Genomic DNA, 10,778 nt, shown 5'->3' with positions numbered 1-10,778 from the left:
ACCTCCTGCTAAGAGTGGGGGCCTTCTTCCCGAAGAACTCATAGGCCCCGCATGCACAAAACTCTCGAAAAGTAAGAGTGTGTGATCTCACGGTAGCCAAAATCTCAGTACGTAAATTGCCCAAACGCCCATCCATAATCTCCATGATCCTCACCTTTATGGTACCAAAAATCACAGGAGTTACATCCAAAATACTATGTCATGTCTTATAATCAATCGACTCAGCAACAGAGCCTAAACCAGAACCTGAACCAGAACCTCCTCCTCAATTGCTCACCACCATACTGAAAGGAAAACATACACACGATTAGAACATACCTAAAGGATCTCTACAAGTTCCTTAGGATCTTTGTGACTCTCCTTGATTCAGGTACAGATCCTATGCTTCCACTAGTACGGGCCCAATACTACCTCCCACACCTATCCGTACTCTCCTTAAGAGTTATCTTGAATATTCTAAGTCACTTCCTTATGGCAACTCTCATGAACTCTATGGTAATCAACATACATATCATACTACAACGCTCCCTAGGTTCTCCTATTAATCCTCATCTCACTTGTTTCTACATTACTAGGAACCTCTAAAAACACTGTTGGTTTCCTTGTGCATTCAAGTTATACACAAACAAGATCAAATAGACTATCGAATAAATGATTTTACCCTAAGCCCACAACCAGACAAGGAACACGAAATAAGGTTAAATCAATTATTCTAGGGATATGCGATCTTAGTCCTATACAACTATTAAACATACACTTAGCACTAACTTTGTCAATCTAGACTCCAAGTAACACATATCATTCACTTCCTCCGAGGATATTAGGCATCACACATATTAGGAAATTATGTCATGTACCTCATGAAGGTATCCTCGGCCCTATTCTAGCAAGAAACTCATATAATAGCACACTAAAGCATAATACTCATGTATGGATATTTTGGGAATCACTTACTTGAGCTCGGCTTCTTGCACGCATCGTTCCCCTTTATTTGCTCACAAACTGCTAACATTGATGCTATACTCCACCTATCGAAGCATCTGAGGTCAAACCTTAGTCCACACTCTAAGACTATCATATTGAACAAAAATCAACCAGGTCAAAAAGTCAACAGTCAAACTCAATGATCTCGACCACCATGTCATGGCCAACCCAGGGCCATGCGAGGCAATGTCCAGCCAAAACAATCGTGAACGCTACCAATCCCCATGTTGTGGCAGACAACTGACCACATCCTGGTTTCCGTGCATGGACAACTTAATGGATTTAGTCCTTAATCCATTAAGCCCTTAACCCATATTCTCCAGAAGGCTTCTAAGAACCCTAATGGTCCATAAAAATCCAATCTTTATGGACATGCATCCCCCATGTATGTCCTCCACTTTTCTAGGTCAAAAGGCCAGAATATGACCAAAAACTTATAAAAATTTCATAAATCACATACCACTTTCTAGATCCAGAAAATATATAGTTCTAGAGACTATGGGCAGCCATAAAGTTGCAAACTTTATCTCTTCCAACCATTCAAACTCCACTTATGAGGCCTATCATGGCATTAAGCCACGATCTAAGAAGAGAACCTCAAAAAGGTGAAAGCTTTATGATTTACAATGAGTCCATAAGATGCAAACGTGAATGGGGATGGATTGCTTGCTGGAACTATGCACCGAAATCCTTTTTTCTCCCTTGAAGAACACCAAAAACATGCAAAATGAGCTACAAAATCTTCAAAGAGGCTAGGGCTTGCTCAAGGGTACATTTATGAGGTGATGGAGGCTGAGGGTGGAGAAAACCCTAGCCATCACTTCCTTTAAATAGGGCTTAAGCTCTAAAGATTAGGATTTCCCATGCGTAGATGCTACGTTTAAATGAGATATGCGTCTCATGCGAGCCATGCCACATCGTGGTGATGCCTCCACCACGTCGTGGACATCCAAAAGTTCATAATTTTTTTAAAATTCATACGTCGGAGATCTGGATGTTACAATATTGAATATTTTAACTCCCATTAGTTCGTAGAAGGATTCGAGTCTTTTATTAACATATTCGAAGATCCTGGCGACATAGGTGTAATCATTTATCTGTATTAAATTTTGTAAACACTATCTGCACTCAAATTTCAACAATGAAATTTAATATACATACATATGTGTCGATGTTAGATTACATATATCCATCATAATGAATGTTCAACTCCTCTGATTGCATATGACATAGCTTCATGTAACAAGATGTTGAATGTTATCGATGTTAGATTACATATATCCATCATAATGAAGGTATTACAAAGGAAACTCATGTAAAAAGGGTAGAGGTGTCGATGATGACTATAACGTCCCAAATTTAGAACATATTTTTTATTTTTAAAATAAGATTAGACATCTAAAACTTATCTATTTTATACATAACATAACACCCACTCGTTCTATGACATCTCCTATTTACCAAAACAGAAAAAAAAACTTTGATTTACACTTTTAAAATCATATTATCTTTGTTTGCGAAAAATCTTAGTTTATTAAAACGTTTTGGGAACAGATGTTTGTTTTCAAAATTGGAAAAACCCTAAGAATGTCATAATCAATACATAACATAATTATTGCATAAAGACCTAGCAGTCCTGAATACTATTGCAGGCTTGTCTCTTTAATCACTAGACATCCTATTCAAGTTCCAACAGCCTTAACATCGCTACTTGTGATGCATATAAATTGAGTGGGTCAGGTTGGTAACATGGTGAGATACATAGGGTTTTCAATCCCATAATATTATAATGATAATAATCCATAAATAATAATCCTACAAAACCAATTGTTACCAAACAATATATGATATAACATACATATCTCTAAGATAGTCTACCCTATCTCGTCGATTCTCATAAACTGATCCTATAACAATGATCTTATGAGAACTATCCAGATGGACCACTGTAAGAAACGAGTTAACTATACCGCTTCAGGGACTCCTTGGCAGGAGAAGTTAGTCAATAAAGGCAACCATGGGGGGATAGAGTACACCGAATGAACATACAACTCTTTTCCCTAGATAAGTATAATCATTAAAACTTACAGGCTAAGGGTCTGCTAGCATTCCACAAGAAAGTTTAGTATGTGGTTGTCATGTTACTCTAACAGATCACCAGACTTACCCACCGGTAGCGTGATACAAACACACTATTTCTCGCAGTCAAATACAAACTCACCATTTCTTGCTATGTAAAAATAAGAGGAATGCTAGTACAATATTCTGGTACTTAACCAGTACACTGACACCATTAGTGTCATAGAATAGAGCTTTACTCTTTGTTCCAATCTCACACACAGCCTTAGCATAATACTACCCAATATCCATACTATTTTAAACTAAGCATTCCTTTTAAGTCTTAGTTTATAACTACACAATGCTACAATACCTGTAATCAACCTCCAATAGAAATTTCTTGCTTATGTAATATCATTTCAATAAAGGGTATAACTAAATACTCATTCAACTTACTTTAAACTTGGCATCCTTTATAAGTCATATCTTGTCATTAGACTAGACTATAATGTATGTAATCAATTTCCAATACAACTTCCCGTTCATGAAATACTATCCTAATTCATGTATATACTTATCACAAAATAGTAAGTATTCAATATACATTTAATGTTCTTAAGTAATAATACTTCTATTAAAAGTATCATGTAGTATTACCAAAAATACTTTTATGTCACACCCCGACCAATGGCGGTGTGACATTTTAGCACATATATAACCATACATGGCTTGCAGAGTGTATATTATGTAACCAAATTTACATTTAATACGTATCTCAGATAATAAGCATTTAATTCACATATAAGCTTTCAATTGATATTTAATACATTTATTAAAATCATGCTTACGACAGTAACTACGTACTCGCAATACAAGACACACTTTTAATAAATACTTGTATTAAAATCATTTTCATGAAAGTAACTATCAACTCACCTGATTGAGGAGGAAGATTCGTTGGAAAGTTAGCTCCTGGACTAACACTTCAACTTTTCCCTTTTAAACGACATAAATACGAGTGTTACTACATTTCAATATACGTTCGTATTTATAATGTTGTATTAATAATTTCTAGATCCTTCAATAATCCCAAAGAATACTAAGTTTTATCAAATAAGGAATGACCAGGTAAGATCACTCTAGAGGTAGGATCCGTTTGGTTAAAAGATGTTTTTTAAGAGACAAACTAGCTAACCAACTCGTAAATACTACCTATTTCTCCTAAGATACTTGAATTGATGACCTCTCATTTGAGAGAGTCACTCTTTACCTCTAGGTCAAAGGCCCTTTGGTGTTTGGTAAAAAGATGCACCATTTAGAAAAATCTGCATTAAACACCTCACAGGTCTTGCTTAGACATCACTCCTGGTAGTAGATCGATCTGTATTTTGAATGGAATTACAGATCAATATTATTTATAAGTTCATAATACTGACTATGAACATAAATATAAGTTACACTTCAATCGTAGTAAGTATAACTCAACTTATAGGTTTTCTAGAGAAAAGTCGAAAACTATGCAGGTAGAACTTCAATATTGAAATCTCTTTTCATGGGGTTTTCTAACACCGCAACGCTTCACTAAAATACTCGAGACTTAAAGATTCGGATCCCAAGGTTTCACAAAAGGTTTGAGAGAGAATTTTGAGAGAAAATGAGTAAAAAAGGAATAAATAATCGAGCTCTATTTATAGCAAATCAAAAACCTGACGGACACAACGTGTCCTGATGTTGTGGATCCTTCCTGGTGATGCCACATGTCATTTACTCACTGGTCTACTTGTCAAAAAAATTTGGGGCCACTCATCTCATCGTTAGGTGGGAGAATAGGCCTCCAGCCATGCCATGTGGCATACTCCGGTGCTACCACGTGACCCTTAGTAGGTAAAGTTTGAAATCTTCGAAAAATCGTATTTTTCCCATACGAGCTCTATTTTTGCGAAGTTCATAACTTCTTCATACAAACTCCATTCTCAATGTTCTCTATGTCCACTGATTAATATTTACGAGGACATCAACCATCGTATAGATTAATCTTGCTAACAAGTGAGCTATCTTCTTTTTTCATATTTTATGATACACACGGATGTATTGTGTTGAACATGAAACTTCAAAAATCATAACTTCATCATACAAAATCATAGTTAGGCATTCTTTATACTTACAACTTTGTAATTACAACTGCTATAACTTTTTTCAAGATTCTTATTTTAAACATTATTTATCTATTAAATGTCTAGCCCGAATCGTGGAAGTTAAAATTACCTCCCCCTTAGGATGATTACGTCCCAAAATTATACATCAGCAAACAATTGTGGATAGTGAGGCCTTAAGTCACCTTCTGATTCCTATGTAAGGAATTGTCTTTGTAATGTGACAACATAGTACTAACTCAACTAATCCCATTGTTTTATACATATAATAATGTTTCAGGATTTTTTATGACAACTTATTAGGCTGTTAATCCAACTACATAGTTGGAAAGTTAACTCTGCTGATTAAACTTTCATTATAATTATGCGACATTTTTAGGCCGAATTAAAAATATGAGTTCCACACTAGTACGAAAGACCCAAGTTTTGGATGGAAAAGTAAAAAAGATTTAATCCTATCATATAGATACCCAAAGTGGCTTCCTTGACCTTCTTCTTCTTTAACTTCGCAAGGTAAGTAGGACAATTTCTCTTCCAATAGCCAGTGATGCCACATTCAAAGCATGCATATTCTTTGGCTACCTTGTCCTTCTTATTCTTAGGTTTTTGGGGTTTAGGAGACCTTCTTGCCCTTTGATGGAGATTAGTGCCCATAGCCATAACAAAGCTCAGTAATACTACTATGAATAGCAATGTCCTTTTAGGTTACACGTAAAAACAAAATAAAGCACATCTGAAAATATATTTATTTGAGGGACTTATTTTGTTAGTTAACTAATATTTTAATTAATTAATAGTAAATAAAGGAATATGAAATATTTCAGAATGATTTGAAATCACTATATAATTATAATTAAATTTGATGATTTTCTTTAGGGTTTCAAATCACCTCCCTACAATTAGAGGACGCCAAATCTGGATTTACTATGTGTGAAATATACCTTATAGTCACCAAAACCCAGAACCCTTCAATACCCTTGAATCGTAGGAGACCCAATTTCCTGTTGGATAAGGTGTCTAAGTCCGTAGCTATATTCGGTATGTACTTGACCCGACCCGGCATGGTCCATTTGGGTTGCACTTCAGCGAAACAATTTATATGGATAATCTTTTGAGAATAATGTAAGTTATGATTTATTAATATATTATAAGTTATAATATATTAATATGAAATCATACTATTTAATTAGTATTGATCAAGAATTAATTTAGAATTAATTTGGTGATCAAAAGGAACTAATTAAATATGGACTCTTATATATATAGAACGGGCCAAGTTCATTTAGGTTGGGCTAAGCTTGCATGGATAGTCCATGGAGTTTTTAACCCATGGATCCTATGGAAATGAAAGGTCATGGGTATTAGGGTTTACATGGATGTAACCCTAATCCTACATACTATAAAGAGGTCTTTGGCACATGAAATAGCACTAGTGTGTGAGTACAAAGGGTGGGCCAATTTCTACTTGGTGCATACTATTCTCTAAAGTCTTCCAAGGTGTTTTGGTGATTTGTGATTCCACTTGGGGTATCCACATTATTGGCGCTAGGCTCTCAAGACTCCAAGAAATCAACTACAAGGAAAGGTATGTTAGTCTACTAAATTTTTATAATACAAGTACCCCATAACATGCTAGTTAGGTTGAGAACCTTGGAATTCGAATTTGCATGAATATTAGAGAAAACATAGATCCAAGGTTTCTAAGGTTGCATGTACACCATAGGAGTGTTAGAATGCTCAAAACCCATCAGTGGTATCAGAGCCAGGTTTGCTTTCTTGATATTTGATGCAAACTGCTAAAAAAATCGATTTTTCTGCAAACTGTTCAGTGAACTCGTCGAGTCCATGGGGGGACTCGACGAGTCCAAGTGAAAATGCATCCTACTCGTCGAATAGGTTCTTGCACTCGGCGAGTAGGAGCCCCTGTGTGCAGAATTTAGAGTTTTGCTGCTGGAAATGGACTAGAATCATTACCCTAAACTGTTTTGGACTTGTAAAACCTGTTTTTCATGTGGTAATGATTATGCTAATCCATTTACAATGGCTATTATCAAAATTTCAAGTTTTATATGTGTTTATATCATTCTTGAAATTATTGATATGAATGTTCATACTTATGACTTTTAATAGATCATAGGAATTATTTGCAAATTGTTTGTTAGTGTAATTCTTGATCTTAATGCCTTTTGATGGAGTCAATAATTTGTCCTCAAGTTATGGATTACCAAAAGTCACTTCTTTAATGAGTCATTAAAGAACCATAGGTTACATAAAATGAAGAGTCCTCATTTTAATAGACCATTAAACTCATAACTTAGGAAGTTGAAGAGTCTTGAATAGTTTCAAAACTTGCCCTCAAGTCTTGGAATTTGTAAAGTCTCACACTCACTTTAATTCCAAACCCTAGATTTTTAAAATTTAAAATTCAACCCTTATACTTTATAGTATTATAAGTTAATAATAATAATAATAATATATATATATATATATATATATATATATATATATATATATATATATATATATATATATATATATATGTGTGTGTGTGTGTGTGTGTGTGTGTGTGTGTATAAGATCAACTCAGTCTTACCGTTAGTAGGCCTCATTCATGAAGTCGGTCTATAAGGGGGGTATAAGGTTGTTGCCTATAAAATGGAAGCTTAATGGGTGTCCACTCTCACCCACCACTTCCTTGACTGGTGGAGGGTCGTTAGTCGAACGAGTAGGACAAGGACTATAATTCTCATTAAAAGTATAATGATAAATAATAAAGTAACTAAACTTTTTATAAATTCCCAATCTTAGTTACTTTAGGAAACTGTAAAATTGGTGATAACCCATGAAATTACACTTTGTACCTTACCAAGTCGTTGGCGGAGCGTGTGTGGGTAACCGGCACACTAACATTGACTAGTAAGAGTGGAAAAGGGTGACTTAATATTTATCATAGATCGGTGGAGCGCGTGTGGGTAACCAGCACATCGATTAGGTGATAAAGATTGAGGGTGCCAAGTAAATTTGCATGGTTATTCACACCTTGTTTGTGATCCTCGGCATCCCAGTCACAAACTTGAGTGGGCACAAACGAGATTTAAACATGCCATTGAAAAGTTCAATTAATCTCAAAAGAATCTAGGAGTTTCAATCCAATTAAAACCTAATAATTTATTTCGTTTTTCATGGTGGAAAGTTGGTTAATCGTCATTCACCTACCTTCAAATATTTCATAGCTTGGATTACGACATCCCTCTTCCAAGTTATGAAGTATTGTGTTGGGTCCTAGCCTTAATATTACATTTGGGTGTCTTATTAAGGATTCTATATCTAATCTAAACTCGTCTTTCTTCTTTTCAGATGTCTTCCAACAATGCTGCTTCTGGCTCAAACCCTACCGGCTCCTTCTCTCTCATGAATCTTTGTGGGAGAGTCATCTTTGATGGTTCAAACTTTAATGATTGGATCAGGAACATCAGGATGGTCGCTCGTTACGAGGACAAGGAATATGTCTTTGACAAGGAGCTGAAGGAAATTGATGAGTCTACTGCTACTCTAGAGGAGATCGCTAACTTTAGGGCACATTAGAGAGATGCTACCAAAGTGGCATGTATCATGTTGGCCACAATGAAAGCTGAACTCCAGAAGTCCTATGAGGACTTTTACCCTTTTGAGATGCACATGGATCTGATGGACCGCTACCATCAAAGTGCTCGTCAAGAGAGGTATGAAATCATCTCTTCCATGATAACAACCCGAATGAAGGATGGTGAACCCATCACGGGCCACATGCAGAAAATGCAAAGGTATGTGGACCGTTTGCTGAAGTTGAATGTGAACCTCCCCGAGGAGTTGGCTATTGATATCATACTGCACTCCTTACCTTCTTGTTATGATCAATTCCGAATGACCTATCACATGAACAAGGAGGAGGTCACACTCAGCAAACTTCAAGGACTTTTGAAGACCGCTGAAACTGGTGTTAGGGGAAAATCGGTTGTTACTACTCCTACTCCTACCGCATCCCCTGTTCTGGTAATCGGGAAAAGTAGTGGGAAGAAGAGGAAGACCCCTTCGAAGGGTACCAAGGGAAAGTCTCTAGATGGATCCTCTTCAAGTGGAACCAAAGGTGGTTCTGTCACTCCTTCTTCCAACCCAAAAGAAGCTGAATGCTTCTATTGTCATGATAAGGGGCACTGGAAATGAAATTGCCCCAAGTACCTGCAAGATGTTAAGGATGGGAAGATCAAACCTACCCATGCAGGTATTTACACTATATTGTCTAATAACTCACCACATAATACTTCTTGGGTTCTTGATACAGGTTATGGTATTCATATATGTTCTGATTTGCAGGGCCTAAGAAGAAGTGAAGATGTGGAGCACGGAAAGATAAACTTAATCATGGGGAATAGGAAAGTTACACCTGTCACCAAGATTGGAGTTTATTCTTTGTTGCTAAGTAGTGGGTTAGTGTTAGATTTGAATAAGTGTTGTTACTCGTCTGAAATGGCGAGAAATATTATTTATTTTCACGGTTTGTACAAACAAGGGTTTACTTTTTCATTTGATAATGAATGTGGTGGTATTAATGCTTTTTATAATAATGTTCTTTATTTTAAAGCATTACCTTGTAATGGTGTATATGAAACTGTGTCGGTTGTAGACAATTTAGGAAATAATGTGTTATATATCGATTCTTCCACTAGTTTAGATAAGGCATCCTTGTGGCACTGTCATCTTGGACATGTCAACAAGAAGCGCATAGGACAACTCCAAAAGGCTGGATTCTTGGAGTCATTTGACTTAAAGTCGGATGATAGTTGCGAGACTTGTTTGCTTGGAAAAATGACAAAGTCACCCTTCACTGGTACTTATGCTAGGGGTGAAGGTTTGTTGGACCTCATACACACAGATGTGTGTGGACCCTTCAGAACCGCCACAAGGGATTCTAACCGCTTCTATGTGACTTTTACTGATGATTACAGTAGATATGGTTATGTCTACTTAATCAAGCATAAGTCAGAAACATTTGAAAATTTTAAAGAGTTTAAACAGGAAGTGGAGAATCAGCTGGGCAGGAACAGTAAGATGCTCCGATCCGATCGAGGAAGAGAGTATCTTAGTACAGATTTCCTTGACTATCTTAGGGAATTAGGAATTGTTTCACAATTGACACCTCCCAGAACACCACAGCTTAATGGTGTGGATGAGAGGCGTAATCGAACCTTGTTAGACATGGTTCATTCCATGATGAGTCGAGCTTCGTTACCAATCTCATTCTGGGGTATGCCTTAGAGACTGCTTCCCATATTCTTAATCTAGTCCCTACCAAGAAGGTTGCCAAAACATCTCACGAGATGTGGATTGGGAAAGTTCCCAACTTAGACCACATCAATATTTGGGGTTGCGAAGCTTTCGTGAGACGTGAGACTCAAGACAAGCTCGAACCTCGTAGTGAGCGATGTATTTTCATTGGCTACCCACAGAAATCCTTTGGTTACCTCTTCTACAGACCCAGTGAGAATGTGGACTTTGTGGCAAGGAGGGAGGTTTTTCGCGAGAGAGAATTTATAAGCCAAGGAA

The sequence above is a fragment of the Lactuca virosa genome, chromosome 9 (assembly GCF_052849685.1).
Source record: "Lactuca virosa cultivar CGN04683 chromosome 9, Lactuca_virosa_CGN04683_v6, whole genome shotgun sequence".
In the NCBI taxonomy this organism is placed as follows: Eukaryota; Viridiplantae; Streptophyta; class Magnoliopsida; order Asterales; family Asteraceae; genus Lactuca; species Lactuca virosa.
The sequence above is the reverse complement of the archived record's forward strand: the minus strand, read 5'-3'. Positions refer to the sequence as shown.